Source organism: Muntiacus reevesi, chromosome 17, assembly GCF_963930625.1.
Source record: "Muntiacus reevesi chromosome 17, mMunRee1.1, whole genome shotgun sequence".
Taxonomy (NCBI): Eukaryota; Metazoa; Chordata; class Mammalia; order Artiodactyla; family Cervidae; genus Muntiacus; species Muntiacus reevesi.
In genome coordinates, this window is record NC_089265.1 from 49,126,596 (window position 1) to 49,143,456 (window position 16,861).

General features: G+C 41.1%; 1 protein-coding gene across 2 annotated transcripts in view; it reads left to right on the forward strand.

The window, feature by feature from the left end:
• GCNT1 (glucosaminyl (N-acetyl) transferase 1) overlaps window positions 1-16,861 on the forward strand; it is a 50,696-nt gene that overhangs the window by 24,800 nt on the left and 9,035 nt on the right. The window lies entirely within an intron of this gene.

Genomic DNA, 16,861 nt, shown 5'->3' on the forward strand with positions numbered 1-16,861 from the left:
AAGCCTCTTCTAAGTAACATTTTTGCCTAAATGTACATACCTACTGTAAAGGTGTCAAGGTACAAGGCAGTGGCATCTTTTTAAAAATCATAAGAGAGCTGAAAAGAAATAACCCTCAAGTGTAAAACTGTCACTAATGGAGTCAGGGAAAATTCAGTGGCATTATATTCAGTGTTGTACACCCATCTGCATTGTCCGTTTCTAGAACTTCTTATCATCCCAAACAGAAACTCTGTACTCACTGAACAATAACTTCTCCTTTCCGCCTCCCACTGCTGCAGTAACCTCTATTTCACTTTCCACCTCTATGAATTTAATTACTCTAGGTACCCCTTATAAGTGGAAGTATACAGTATTGTGTTTTTGTGACTGGCTTATTCACTTAACAAAGATGAATGTAGCATGTATCAGATTTTGATTCCCTCTGAAGGCTGAAGAATATTCCACTCTGTGTGTGTGTACACACACACACACACACACACACACACACACACACACACACCTCATTTTATCATTTGCTTTTCCTAATTGCTAATATGATGCACTAATTTTGATATTTTAGTACAGTCATGGGCATTCTCTTGGCTTTTAAGGAAATGGATACCACTTGTACGGGTAAACCTATATATATTTCTACCACTAAATTGTAAATTTGAAGAGAAGTTGAGTGAAGGACATTGAGAAACTTGGTACCGGCTGTGCTGGGATTAATGGGCCCTCCTTTGCCGTGGAAAACACACAGTAAGACTCAAGGCCCGTCCGTGTAGAGTGCCGTCTGAACTGAGCCGCTGTATTGCCCTATTGCCCCGCACTCATTTCCTCGTGAGCTGGGGCCAGAGTCGTCAAGCTCCGCTTCTTTAGCCACAGGCCCACCCTGGTGGCCAGAGGACCCAGGACCGAGCGGGAAGGGGCGGCCGTCGGTTCATTCATTCTGATTCATTGTGTCTGATGCTGCTGATGCCCTCATCCCCTCCCCACCTTTCTTTTTTGACTCCATGAATGTTTAAGTCTAGGTTCTTGGAAAAAAGGACAAACCCAGGGCATTTGTTAAGTTTTATTTCCCTCTTTCAAGCTGTCGTTGAGTACGTAAAGAGAGATCCAGATGAAGGACATTCAGAGGGTGTGTGTGTATAATAAAGGGTGTACGAGGAAAAGAAAGCGTTCAGAGAACATACAGATCGAGTCTACTCTGTGATCTCTCTGTGCACTTATTGTTTGCCTTATATCCACAGAGGATATTTTCAGAACAGTCTTGGTTCTTCCCAGGTTTCCTTCCTTTCTGGGGTTGAGCATTCTCATTATTACTGAGCAGAGCTCATTGGATGGATGGGATGGGAGGCCAGCCCAGCGAGCACGGAGCTGTGGCCTGGGGCCAGGCTGCCACCCCTGCTCCTGCGCTGGGCTTCTCTACAGCCTTCTGGGCTGCTTCGCGGAGGACATTTTATTATGAGTGAGAGTTTTAATCATTTGGGGTGGGTATGTGTCCCCTGTTTATCATCGCTCTTCTGACTTCTTCGCTGAAACCTGGCCTTAGCGTCCAGGAATGTGCTTAAAAATCTATTCATTGCTGTGGTTCACGATAACTGAGAATCAGACCTCGTGTCATAATAGAATTTAAAAGGAGGTCCCTAGGCTTAAAGAACGTGAGTGGTAAACAGCTATGATTTCTTACCTTCCATTCTTGTTAAAGCTGCTTCTGTTACACATCACTCTCGTCTTCCTTTCCGGCTTCCTTTTGCTTCAGATTTTCACTCCGTCAGCAGAATTTTCTCTCCTACTCCCTAATATCTAAATCCTACCCATTTTCAGGATTCAGGTGGGTTGTTATCGAGGAAGCCTCTGTGGACCCTTTCTTTTCCTCTAGATGGACTTAAAGCTTTCCCCTCTGAAATAGTGCAGACTGGGGTGTATTTCATGGGTCCTGCCAAGCCTCTGTGCACAAATGGTAGGTTTTAGTTCTGGTTTTAGGCCTTCAGCTGCCTCGCCTCAGGGGAGAAAATGATGGCAATTGAGAAGAATGAATACCATTTCCAGGCATGAATGAAATGCAAGAGTTAGTTATTTAAATGACATTTTATCCTATAGTAGTGTAATGAGTAAATGGAAAAAATTTTCTGTAGAACTTTTCATGTCATTAATTCAGGCATGCGTGATCTGTCAGTCAGTCGTGTCTAACACTTTTGTGACCCTATGGACTGTAGCCTGCCAGCTCCTCTGTCCGTGTAATTTTCCAGGCAAGGATACTGGAGTGGGTTGCCATTTCATACTTCTAATTCAGGCATGGAGAACCTTTTATTTAGTTTTCTTCTGTAGATGATGAAACCTAGTTTTACTTAGTTTCATCTCATTTAAAATTAGGGACAGGTCATTGAGACTTCCATTAATTATATTTACTATGTACTTTAAAATTTTATATAGTTATTAAATAAATTTTGATGTGCGATTAAATAGTTAATGAAGATGTAAAAAGGCAAAAATGGAAGAAAAGTTTTAATAATTGTTCTATTTGCCAAGACTTGAGAATATTAATTTATACTAGTTATGTTTAAAAACTCATTGACTATCATTGTAGCTCTTAATTTTATCACCACCTTTAAGACTAGAAAAATGTAGCCTTTATGTTAATCAAAGTTTATAAATGCACATTGTTTGAAAAAGCAGATATTTCCACAAGAGTGTAACATCAAAGCTCTTAGACCTATCAAAGGTCTTAGATTTTACCCTACTTGAAAGCTAGCAAGTCTGTCAGTTTTCATGGATGCTTGCAGAAGACCTGAGACTCCTGGGCCAAGCACAAGGTATAGTTTACTACCTATCAATAACAGAGCAGAGTATTGGCATTTTTCATGTAGCTTCCTAAGTCCTAGTTCCTACAGGGCGGTATGAACACAGCCAGATGATAATCTGCACAGATAGTGGATTGTGTTACAAGGAAGGAACCCTGAGCTTAGGGAACCCTCATCTTTTATGGTGGGCAATGAACATGCTTTCCCTTTGCTCCCAGAGATATTGCATTTATTATCCCAACAGTAAGCACACTGGCCCTTTGCTAGTGAGGGAAGCACTGTCTGTCTTTCAAGGCTGTTCACTGCACAAATAGCCTTAAAAAAACAGTCCAGAATGAAAAGGCAGTTAGTACCTCACTTGCAAGATGTGCAGAAATATGAGGGACCTGTGGACATTTGTCTCTTAACAAAATGTTGTAGTTATGAAAAATAATCCTTTCCCAGTGCCCCCAGAACTTCCTGCTCCCTAGAACCCCAGTGTCCGATAAAAATAGGATGTGAGCCACATGTAATTTTTTTCTTTCTTTCTCTTTTTTTAATACCTCTCTCTCTCTCTCTTTTTTTTCCTTGCCCTCATGGCTTGCAGGATCTTAGTTTCCCCATCAGGGATTGAACCCATGCTCCCTGCAGTGAAAGCTCAGAGTCCTAAACACTGAACTGCCAGGGAATTTCCCCAAATTGTTGATTTGAGTTTAGTTGAATTCAAGGATGCAGAGCTGACAGATACAGAGCCTATAGATGTGGAGTTCCAGCTGCATAATATAAACTTGGGGGGCTAGATTGTGTAGGTTTGAATGTTAGCTATTCCACTTACTAGCTTTATGACTGATACTGTGATTTATAATCAATGTATATTTGTTCATCTGGTCCATTTCTGTCTCAGAGCTGTAAAACTCTTGGAATGTCCTAAGTGATGAGAGCAACAAAAATTGTCTATTATGTTGATGAGGTGACCCTTGGATCCCACCTGAAGATGGGGGCTGGTTGTAGGAGGACCAACCAAGTGATTAGAGGGTTGGAACTTTCAGTCCCACCCCCTGCATCCCTACCTCCCATCTCTGGGGAGGAGAGAGGATCTGGAGGTTGGATCCCCTGATGGCCAGTGATTTAATCAATCATGTTCATGTAATGAAACGTCCATAAAAACCCAGGACAGCTTGGTGCAAGTGTGGAGATTTGTAGAGTGGTGCTCTCGGAGCGTGGAAGCTCTGCATCTTTTCCCCATACCATGCCCTGTGCATCTCTTCCATCTGGATGTTCACCTGTATCCTTTATCATATCTTTTTATAATAAACCAATAATCTACTTAGTAAAATGTTTCTTTGAGTTCTGTGAGCTGCTCTGGCAAATTAATTGAACCTGAGGAAGGGATTGTGGGAATTTGTGATTTTATAGTCTGAAGGTCAGACTTAATGAGACTGAACTCTTAAACCACGAAATTGACACTGTCTCTGATTAGATATTGTCAGAATTAAGCTGACTTGTAAGACACCTGGTTGGTGTCTAGAGAATTGCTTGTTGGTATATTCCCCTCCGGTGGAATTTGGATAAGAACTCCTTTAGTGACCTTGGTAGTTATTTAACCTCTTTATGCCTCAGTTTCCTCTTCTGGAAAATAGTGTCTTCTGTTTAGAGCTATCCTGAAGATCCTAAGAGTTGTTTAGGTAAATCCTTTAGAAGAGCTCCTTGCACATATTAAGCATTCCAAAATAGTGGGACTGTTTTTATAATTAATGATGGGCTTTGTCTTTTGGTGGTGTGCTTCTTGCAATAGCCTGCTGAGAAAAGTTACATGCAACTTTGCATGTATGAAAATGCCTTTATTCTATGTTACATTGACAAACAGCCTGGCAGGTTATATAGAATTCTAGGTTGAAATTGTGTTGGTTTCTGCCATATATTAACATGAATCAGCGATACGTACACATGTTACCTCCCTCTTAAACTTCCCTTCCACCTCCCCTTCCTTTTCACCCCTCTTACCTTCATTTTCTTCTTTCTCAGTGAAATGCCTGTTATTTGAATGTTGGATCTTCTGTATCAGTTTTCTCATTTTCCTCTTTTCCATTTATTTATCTTTCTGCTCTACTATCTTGGGGCTTTCCTTAATTTTAATTTCTGATTCTTCAATTGAATTTTTAATTTTAGCTATCATACTTTTGATTCTGAGGGCTCATTTTTATTCTCTGTTCCATTTTCATAGTCCTTGTTCTTGTTTCATGATTGCAATAATTTCTCTTATGTCTTTGCTGATAAAAACCCTAGGATTTTTTCATCATTGCAGTTCTCATCTCTTGATTTTAATTTCTCCATGTGACAGACTATTTAATGGATACAGATTCCTCCCATTGCAGTATCCGTGCCCCCTTGAAATGTGATTTTGCTTCCCTTCCCATCCAGAAGTAAAACCTTATTTCCTCTGGAATCATGGCAGGCCTGGTGACTTTCTCTAATGGAATATAGCAGACGTGATGTTGTTGAGGCTTTGGAGCTGCTGGGCTCTCTTGGTATGCGGCCCTGCGGCTGCCAGGTGAGGAATCTCGTCCAGCCTATACATGATGAGAGGCACCCCAGCTAACATGCAGATGGAACCCTCCAATCCGGACAGTCCTCTATCTGCATGCAGCTGCCTCAGTGAGCCCAGGTAAAACCAGAAGGATTGCCCGACCAACTCCAAAAGTAGTGAGAAATAATAAGTTGTTTTTATTTCCTGTCACTAAGGATTGTGGTTGATTATACTAGTTAACCTGATAACCACCTCTGATTTTTCTGATCTCTTTTGTGGCATGAGCTTTTCTTGGATGTCAAGTAGTTTTCTCTTCTCTGAGGCTGAAGCCTGGGAGGTATGTATGCCGGCCTGCCAGTGTTCTGGAAATGAGGACCTTTGACTTAATTCCCCCAGGTTGGTCCTCCTGCCCGCAGTTTTGCCTGGGGCCCTCCAGCTCAGATATTCTATTTCATGTTTTCTGAAGTTTTCTGGTGGGGGTCAGGACTGGATTATGAAGAACAGAGCGAGGGGTCTGGGAGTCTTAACAGTCTTTTAAGTAGATTTCCACTCATTGGAGTTTTACTCCACTTCCTGCTGCTCCCAGAGGAGTTTATGTTGCCAACTCTGGAGGGGAGTTTGGAGGGGAGGGGTTGGTGGCTGGTAGCAGGAGGGGAGGGCTGGGGGGACTGTGCTATAGATTGAGTTCCTGCTCAGCTTTCTCTGCTGCCTGCTTCAAGGGATCAGCTTTCTGAGATCTCCCAAGTCAGCTATCACTCAGTCCCTCTTGCAAAATTTTGGTGCCATTTTTTCCATTTTTTGAGGGGTTTAATCATTTATTGGGGCTTCCCTGGTAGCTCAGATGATAAAGAATCTGCCTTAATTTTGGAGACCTGGGTTCAATGCCTGGGTTGGGAAGATCCCCTAGAGTAGTAAATGGCAACCCACTCCAATATTCTTGCCTGGACAAATCCATGGACAGAGGAGCCTGGTGGGCTACAGTCCGAGGGGTCACAAAGAGTTGGGCACTATTGAACAACTAACACACATACACAATCATTTATTATCATTTCATCTTTAAACAGTATGTTCTTTTAGCTGTACTCTCTAAGACAGGTTAGTCCTTGTTGCAAATGTAGAGAACCAGAGACAGAACTCCTCCCCAAAGGGAGAAAGGATAGGTGTTTAATTTCCAGCAGAGGAACGTGGGCTCACTTGAGAGAGAATTTATTCATTTAACAAACGGAACTTAGTGATTCTCTGTGCCACCTTCCGTGCCTGGTTCAGGGCATGAGGCTCTGAAGAAGGGAGACATGGGCCCTCCTTCCGCCTCCTCGCATCATCTGGCTTTAATTCGAGTAGAAAGTGCCCTTTCCCAAGGGGCATAGGAAATGTGGTCCAGTTTTATAGAAGGTTCCTTAGTGCCCTCGTTTCCTTAGCTGGATCCTGAGAAAACTCTAGGATGGATTCTAGAGACAACAGCCTGAACTGTGGAGCTTGGAGCTGAGATCCAGGGACCCAGAGAGCTTCTCCTGGCCATTTGGAGGGGCAGGCACTGTGGGGTGTCGGGAATTGGTTTTAAAACTCTCAGAGAAGCTCGGGAGCTCACCGCAGTGAGTCACAGCCAGCCAGATAGCAGAGACCGCCCTGCAGGCGGGGCACAGCTGCAGGAGGCAGAGGCCAGGTGCCCCCAGGTGACTCGAGAGCGAGGGGTGCACGGGGCGGGAAGAACTGCAGTTGGCAAGCCCTCTGCCTTGCGATCTTACCTGCTTCCCACTCCTTCCCTTGGCCAAGCTTCGGGGTGGCGTTTGGGCACCCTGGCTTGAGTCCCAGTCCTCTGAGATCTTACATGACCTTGGCATCAATCACAGCAGTGGGTATTTTGCTCCTGTCACAGCCTCGAGAGACCACAAGAACAGTGGTGACTGAAAGCTGCCTGCTGCAGGGTGATGGGTCATGGACCTGATGTATCCATCCGGCTATGCGTTTATGCAGACACACAGATGTGTGCACATACTTGGTGTGTACACACACGTGTGTGTGTGTACTTTTTTTGTGAAATATTTCCACTACTTAAAAAAATGGTACAATAGACAGCAGGCAGAATTATTCTTATCTATAATAGTTTTATTGGGACTTAAACCAAAATTAACTTTGTTGCAAATTGTTGAAAAAAGAGTTTACCTTTTAAAATTCTACTCCTTTCATTATAGTTGGCAGTTATGTCTTATCAGCTTTAACCTTCAGAAAGGTTAACAAAGCTAACCAGTGCAGAGCTCTTATTATCTTTGTATTTTTTCTCACTTTTTTAAACTTAAAAAAAATTTTGTGGCTGCACTGGGTCTTAGTTGTGTCACACAGGAATCTTTGTTGCGGCATGCACAATCTTTAGTTGCGGCCTTCAGAATCTAGTTCCCTGACCAGGGGATTGAACCCAGGCGTCCCCCCTGCCCCCCACCATCCCCCCAGCGTTGAGAGCATGGAGTTATAGCCACTGAACTACCAGGGAAGTCCCTAATTTAATTTTTTTTAATTGAAATATAGTTGATGTGTGATAGCATATGTTATAGGTGTGCAATATAGTGATCCACAATTTTCAAAGGTTATGCTCTATTTAAAGTTATTATAAGATATTGGCTATATTCCCTGTGTTGTACAATGTATCCTTGTAGCTTGCTTTTTACATAACCTTTGGACTTCTTAATCCCTTGAGGCTTCCCAAGTGGCTCAGTGATAAAAAAAATTACCTGTCAAGCAGGAGCTGCAGGAATGTGGGTTCAGTCTCTAGGTTGGGAAGACACCCTGGAGGAGGAAATGGCAACCCACTCCAGTATTGAGGGGAGAATCCGATGGACAGAGGAACGTCGTGGGCTACAGTCCATAGGGTCGCAGAGAGTCAGACATGACTGAATGAGCTTGCATGCATCTCTTAATCCTTACTCCTATAATGCCTCTCCCCTCTTCCCAACTGGTAACCACTTATTTGTTGTCTGTATTTGTGAGTTTCTTTTTTGTTATATACACTGGTTTGTTGCATTTTTTAAATTCCACATATAAGTGATGTCAGTATTTGTCTTTCTTTAACTTGTTTCACTTAGCATAATGCCATCCAAGTCCATCCATGTTGTTGCTGATGGCAGAGTTTCATTCTTTTTTATGGCTGAGAAATACACAAACGCACCCCCACATCTTTATCTATTATCTGTTGATGGACACATCTCTGTCTAGGAGTCACAGGTGTAATTAGAGGCTGAACAAGAAGATTCTGATCATTCTTAAAGGCGTGTACGCATGTATGTGAATAGTCATATAAACATGAAAAATCCTTTTGCTTCTAAGTTCTGAATATGTCATGTCATATTAATTCATAGTAAAACACATATTATTCCCAATTCCCTCCCTCTTCCTGTTTTGCCTTTCTTTTTATTATTTAAAAAGAAATTATGAAGAATATATCCTGAGCCACATTTAGCTCACTTTTTTACACATTTTTCCCATTGTCTTCTTTTTTTTTAGTTTATACATCTGAACCATGTGTTTATTTTCTTTTTGGCTGTTCTAGGTCTTCATTGCAGTGAGCAGGCTTTCTCTAGTTGTGGCAAGCAGAGGCTACTGTTTGTGGTGGTGTGCGGGCTTCTCATTGCAGCGGCTTCTCTTTGTGGAGCACAGGCTTCAGTAGTTGCCGCATGCGGGCTTAGTTGCTCTGAGGCATGTGGAATTTTCCCAGACCGGGGATTGAACCCCCGTGTCCCCTACATTGGCAAGCGGGTTCTTATCCATTGCACCACAAGAGAAGTCCTTGTTGTCTTATTTATATGGTGATAGTTCTCTAAATTAAACTAGTGTGTGATTGAGATGAATATCATCATTTAGAAATGGGTTCATTTTAAACTACAGCGGCCCGTGCTAGTGATATCTAGTAGGTTTTAGTTTTTAAATGCCATTATAGCACTTTTTTTTTTTTTATACATTGTGAAATCTTCTAATGTTTCGCACTTATTCCAAGCTGAAATCTGGATTTGTTGCTCAGCGAGTTTTGGACTTCTCTTACAGGCATCTCCTTATCTGTTTATCACTGTATAAACAAGCCTAAGCTGAGTGTTACCCTTTACCTCTACTTTATGTTTTTGATTAGCTCCTTACCATTTTGAGCTGCTGAAGACAAAGAGCACTTGGGAGAAGGATAAAATTAGGAGGAGGCCTTTGCTTGGAACAGCAGTGTAATTCTAAACACCCAGCTGTGGCCAGTTTTGTGATGCTGGGCAAAGTACACAACCCCCATGTTTCAGCACCATCTCTCCCATTGCTCTGTGCTCCTAATATTGTTTTATTGAATCTCAAGGGAAAAAACAGTGTTTACATTATTAAGACTGGTGCTTTTCTGAGCCAAGCCATGGGCTGCACTGTGATTTTTTTTTTCATCATTTTGTGATTCTAATTTTTTGGGGTCAATAATAATTATCTCCCTAACCCCCTTTGTTTGCTTTGTCTTCAAAATAGTTATTACAGATTCACGCCCAAAGTCTGCCAGTTGTTTAAATGGGCTTTAAGTATGCTTATTCCCATCAGTTATTCCATTCACCTCATTTTCTTTCCATTCAACCTCTCCACCACGGCCGTATGCTATGTCTGTCTGTTGGCCTGTTACACACACAGCCTAAGGTGTTCCTTTACTACCATCCTGGTATTTCCTTTTTTCTCTGGTGTTGTGATACAGTTTCTGATTCTTATGTTGTCCTCCTCTTGGCTTACAACATAGTTTTGATGGAACTCATCAAAGTTCATTTCAGTTTCCTGAAAAGGGATGCAGAAGGGTAAATATTTTGAAGTTTTTCCTCTCTTAATATGTAAAATGTTTTTATTTTACCCTTAATTTACATGGTAGTTCATCTAGTTCTAAGAATTCTCATCTGGAGTTCAATTTCTTTTAGCACTTTGGAGGCATTGCACCATTATCATCTGGCTTCTTTGTTTGGCTTTTATGAAATATGAAGACATTTTGCTTCTGGATCTTTTTCACGTGGTTTATCTCCACTCCCCCACTCCAGAAACCTACATGATACTCTTTTTTGCCAGTGTTCTGAGCCAGTGTTCTGACATTTCGTGTTTAATAAGTACATCTTGAAAGTGAAAGTCGCTCAGTCATGTCTGACTCTTTGTGACTCCATGGACTATTCAGAATTCTCTAGGTCAGAATACTGGAGTGGGTAGCCTTTCCCTTCTCCAGAGCATCTTTCCAACCCAGGGATTGAACCCAGGTCTCCTGCATTGCAGGTGGATTCTTTACCAGCTGAGCCACAAGGGAAGCCCAAGAATACTAGAGTGGATAGCCTATCCCTTCTCCAGTGGATCTTCCCGACCCAGGAATCGAGCCAGGGTCTCCTGCATTGCAGGTGGATTCTTTACCAACTGAGCTGTCAGGGATGCCCTGAGCTATGAGTTCAGTTCAGTCGCTCAGTCATGCGCAAATCTTTGCGACCCGTTGGATTGCAGCACGCCATGCTTCCCTGTCCATCACCAACTCCTGGAGCTTACTCAAACCCATGTCCATCGAGTCAGTGATGCCATCCAACCATCTCATCCTCTGTCGTCCCCTTCTCCTGCTGTCAATCTTTCCCGGCATTAGGGTGTTTTCCAAGGAGTCAGTTCTTTGCATCAGGTGGCCAAAGTATTGAAGTTTCAGCTTAATTCCAATGAATTTCAATCAGTATTCAGGACGGATTTCCTTTAAGATTGCCTGGTTTGATCTCCTTGCAGTTTAAGGGACTCTCAAGAGACTTCTCCAACACCACAGTTCAAACACAGTTCAGCACAACCCTTGAGTTACCAGGGAAGCCCCATAAGTACGTCTTGGAGTGGGTCTATTTTTCACCCATGATGCTGGTATTCCAAGGGACTTTTCAGTCTGGAAACTATCCCTTTGTTTTGAGATATAATCTTGGAATTATTTAATTGGTTTAGTTATTTGCTTCCATTTTTTCTTCTGTTTTCTCTTTTTGGAGGTTCAATTCACATGGTAGATCTCCTGGTCTAATTCCCCAAATTACTATATATTTTTTTTCTCTAGTTTTCCATCAGTTGGTTTGCCTGTTTGCTTAACCTCCCAAGAATTTTTCTCAACTGTATTTTCCAATGCTTCTATTGAGTTTTTCAATTTTTTCTGTCATGTCGTTACGTTTTAAGAGCTTTTTTATTTGCCAGGTGTTCTGTTTATGTGGTTTCTTGTTTTTTTCTAATCATTACTGTGAGGCAAACTACCCCAAACATAGTAACATACAACATTGTCATTTTATTTATTACTCACTTATTCTGTGGGTCAGGAATTCAGTTATGACTTGAGTGACTAGGGGCTTGGGTCATCTGTGGCTTCTTCACTCACATGGCTGGCACCTGGGCTGGGACGAATTGAGACTGGGTTTATCTGGGACTGTTGACTTGGGTACACATGTGTGACCCATCCATGTGGCTTCTTTCAACATGACAAGAGAACTTTTCCTCTGACAGGGAGCTTCTGGGGAGTACATTTTCCAAGACACCCAGGTAGAAGCTGCACGGTTTTACATGATCTAATTACTTCTGCCATACTCTACGCATCAGTGTACACATAAGGTGGTCCAATTTCAAATACTATATGTTTTTGAGTTTTTTTTTTTTTTTAGTGATTGCCCTTGGAATTACCAAAAAAAAAGCTTCTTAAAATATTCTCCTTTAGATTAATACAACTGAATTTCAGTAATATTCAAGAACTTTAATACAGTTGACTGATAATCAAAGTATCAGTCCTTTGAATGAATATTCAGGGTTGATTTCCTTTAGGATTGACTGGTTTTATCTCCTTGGTGTCCAAGGGACTCTCAAGAGTCTTCTCCGGCTCCAAAATTCAAAAGCATCAATTCTTCAGCACTCAGCCTTCTTCACGTTCCAACTCTCATATCCCTATATGACTACTGAAAAAACCATAGCTTTGACTATATGGACCTTTGTTGGCAAAATGATGTCTGTGCTTTTTAATATTCTGTCTAGGTTTGTCATAGCTTTCCTTCCAAGGAGCAAGTGTCTTTTAATTTCATGGCTGCAATCACTGTCTGCAGTGATTTTGGAGCCCAAGAAAACAAAGCGTATCAGTGCCTCTTTTTCCCCATCTATTTGCCATGAAGTGATGGGCCAGATGCTATGATCTTAGTTTTCATATTGAGTTTTAAACCTGCTTTTTCACTCTTTTTCATCCTCAAGGGGCTCTTTAGTTCCTCTTCACTTTCTGCCATCAGAGTGGTATCATCTGCGTATCATCTGCATGGAGTAGTTATTGATATTTCTCCCAGAAATCTTGATTCCAGCTTGTGAGTGTTCAAGCCCAGCATTTCCCATGATGTGCAGATGGTGACTGCAGCCATGAAATTAAAAGACGCTTAGTCCTTGGAAGGAAAGTGATGACCAACCTAGACAGCATATTAAAAAGCAGAGACATTAGTTTGGCAACAAAGGTCCATCTGGTCAAGGCTGTGGTTTTTCTAGAGGTCATGTATGGATGTGAGAGTTGTATTATAAAGAAATTTGAGCACTGAAAAATTGATGCTTTTGAACTGTGGTATTGGAGAAGGCTCTTGAGAGTCCCTTGGACTGCAAGGAGATCCATCCAGTCCATCCTAAAGGAGATCAGTCCTGGGTGTTCATTGGAAGGACTGATGTTGAAGCTGAAACTCCAATACTTTGACCACCTGATGTGAAGAGCTGACTCATTGGAAAAGACCCTGATGCTGGGAAAGATTGAGGGCAGGAGGATAAGGGGATGAGAGAGGATGAGATGGTTGGATGGCATCACTGACTCGATGGACATGGGTTTGGGTGGACTCCGGGAATTGGTGATGGACAGGAAGGCCTGGTGTGCTGCGGTTCATGAGGTCGCAAAGAGCTGGACACGACTGAGTGACTGAACTGAACTCTGCATAGAAGTTAAATAAGCAGAGTGACAATGTATAGCCTTGACAGACTCGTTTCTTAATTTTGAACCATTCTGTTGTTTCATGTCTGCTTTTAGCTCATGCTTCTTGATTTGCATATAGGTTTCTCAGGAAACAGGTAAGGTGGTCTGGTATTCCCATCTCTTTAAGAATTTTCCACAGTTTATTGTGATCCACACAGTCAAAGGCTTTAGCAGTCAATGAAGCAGATGTGTTTGTGGAATTCCCTTGCTTTGTCTATGATTCTTGGACTCATAGAGTGTGTAGCCTTTTCAGATTGGCTTCTATCACTTAGCAGTACATGTTTAAGCTTCTGCCATGTCTTTTCATAACTTGGTAGCTCATTTAAAAAAATCACTGAATAATTTTCCATGTTATAGATGTACTGCAGTTATTTATTTGTTTATTGAAGGACATCTTAATTGCTTCCAGTTTTTGGCAATTATGAATAAAGCTGCTATAAAGATTCACATGCCTGGTTTTATGTGTATATACTGTTCAATATGGGTAAATAGCCAGGAGTGTGATTGCTGGGTTGAATGATGAGCTTATATTTAGCTTTGTAAGAAACTGCCAAACTGTCTGCCAAAGTGATTGTCCCTTTTTGCATACTTGGAACTCACTGAGTCTCTTGGATATTTGGGTCAAATTTGGAATATTTCAGCCATTATTCATTTTTTTTTTTTTTGGAGATACCACACTCCCTGACTTCAGGATATACTATAAAGCTACAGTAATCAAAACCACATGGCACAGGCGCAAAGACAGACACATGGATCAGTGGAACAGAGAGCCTGGAAATAAACCCACATACTTAACGGTTAATCTATGACAGAGGAGGCAGGAATTTATAATGGAGAACAGTCAGTCTCTTCAGTGAATGTTGTTGGAAAAAGTGGATCAGTTCAGTTCAGTTGCTCAGTCGTGTCCGACTCTTTGCGACCCCATGAATCGCAGCACACCAGGCCTCCCTGTCCATCACCAGCTCCCGGAGTTTATTCAAACTCATGCCCATTGAGTCGGTGATGCCATCCAGCCATCTCATCCTCTGTTGTCCCCTTCTCCTCCTGCCCCCAATCCCTCCCAGCATCAGGGTCTTTTCCAGTGAGTCAACTCTTCGCATGAGGTGGCCAAAGTATTGGAGTTTCAGCTTTAACATCAGTCTGTCCAATGAACACCCAGAACTGATCTCCTTTAGGATGGACTGGTTGGATCTCCTTGCAGTCCAAGGGACTCTCAAGAGTCTTCTCCAACACCACAGTTCAAAAGCGTCAATTTTTTGGTGCTCAGCTTTCTTCACAGTCCAACTGTCACATCCATACATGACCACTGGAAAAACCATAGCCTTGATTAGACGAACCTTTGTTGGCAAATTAATGTCTCTGCTTTTTAATATGCTGTCTAGGTTGGTCATCACTTTCCTTCCAAGGAGTAAGCGTCTTTTAATTTCATGGCAGCAATCACCATGTGCAGTGATTTTGGAGCCCCCCAAAATAAAGTCTGACACTGTTTCCGCTGTCTCCCCATCTGTTTCCCATGAGGTAATGGGACCAGATGCCATGATCTTAGTTTTCTGAATGTTGAGCTTTAAGCCAACTTTTTCACTTTCCTCTTTTACTTTCATTAAGAGGCTTTTCAGTTCCTCTTCACTCTCTGCCATAAGGGTGGTGGTATCTGCATATCTGAGGTTATTGATGTTTCTCCCAGCAATCTTGATTCCAACTTGTGCTTCTTCCAGCCCAGCGTTTCTCATGATGTACTCTGCATATAAGTGATAGCTATATATAAAAGAACAAGATTAGAAGAATGTTTCTTCATACCATGTACAAAAGTATACTCAACATAGATTAAGACCTAAATGTAAGATCTGAAACCATAAAACTCCTAGTAGAAAACATTCAGAAAATACTCCAATAAAAATTAGAGCAATATTGTTTGGGAACTGTTCCTAGGGTAAAAGGAATTAAGATAAAAATAAACAATGGGACCTAATTGTAAACTTGAAAGCTCTTTGAACAGCAAACGAAACCATTGGACAAGACAAAAAGACAACCTGCTGAATGGGAGAAAGTGTTTGCTAATGACATGACCAATAAGAAGTTATTACCTAAATTATATAAACAGCTCATACAACGCAATATAAATAAAACCAAACAATTCAATCACAAAATGGGCAGAGGATATGAATAGACACTTTTCCAGAATAGATATACAGATGGCCAACAGTCATGTGAAAAAAATGCTCTATATCCCTAATTATCAACGAAATGCAAATCAAAACCACAATGAGATATTACCTCCTACCGGTCAGAATTGCTATCATCAAAAATCTACAAATAGTAGGTGTTGGTGAGGATGTGGAGAGAAGGGAATCTTAGTATGATGTTGGTGGAAATGTCAGTTGGTGCAGTCAGTATGTGATGGTGCACAACAGTGTGGACATTCCTCAAAAATCTAAAAATAGAATTAGCATTTGATTCAGCAGTTCTTTTACTGGATATATCTCAGAATAAAATGAAAGCACTAATTTGAAAAGATATATGCACCCCAGGATTCATATTAGTGTTAATTACAATAGCTTTTAATAGTTAATTACAAGATAAGGAAACAAAGTAAATTTTATGGAAAATTACTCAGCCATAAAAAATGAAATCCTGCCATTTGAAACAATGTGGATGGACCTAGAGAGTATTATGCTTAATGAAATAAGTCATGCAGAGAAAAACAAGACTTTGTTATTAGTTTTATGTGGAATCTAAAAAATATAAAAAACAGTGTAGAAACAGCCTCACAGATACAGAGAACAAACTGATAATTACCAGTAGGGAGAAGGCAGAAGAAGAGGAGCAAAAATAAGTATATGGAACTAACAGACACAAACTATTATATCTAAAATAAGTAAACAACAAGGATATATTGTACAGCACAGGAAAATATAGTTATCATTGGGCAGTTACTTTAAATGGAGCATAATATATAAAATATTGAATCACTATGTTGTACACCTAAAACTCATAAAACAACTATATTTAATTAAAAATTAGAAAAAGTCAAATTTGGAAAGTTTTCAGCCATTATTCACATTTTGTCTTCACCCTCCCCCATGCATGAATGCAGCCCCCTCTTAGCATCACTGACTCATTGGGCTTAAGTTTGCGAAAACTCCGAGAGACAGTGGAATACAGAGGAGCCTGGTATGCTCCAATCCGTAGGTATGCGAAGGGATCAGACACGACTTAGCAACTGAACAACAGTAACTTTCTTCCTTATCTCCCATCCTCTGCTCCACTTTCTTTCTGACATTCCTGTTATGCATTTGCTGATGTGCTTAATATTTTCTCACACATCTCTGAACCTCTGTCCTCTTTCTTTCTTCTTTTCTCCTTTTGTACCTCAGGCTGTGTACTCTCACTTGACCTTTCCTCATTTCCACTTATTCCTTCTGTGGAAAGAGTACCTGCTGTGAGCCCCTCTAGTCAGTTTTTCGATTCTTTTATTATACTTTCAATATAATCGGTTCTATTGGTTCTTTCTTATAACTTCTTTTTTTTTTTTTTTAATTGAAATTCTCAGTTTGGTTAAATACCTTTCTCATTGCTGTTCTGTTGCTCAGCCGTGTCCAACTATTG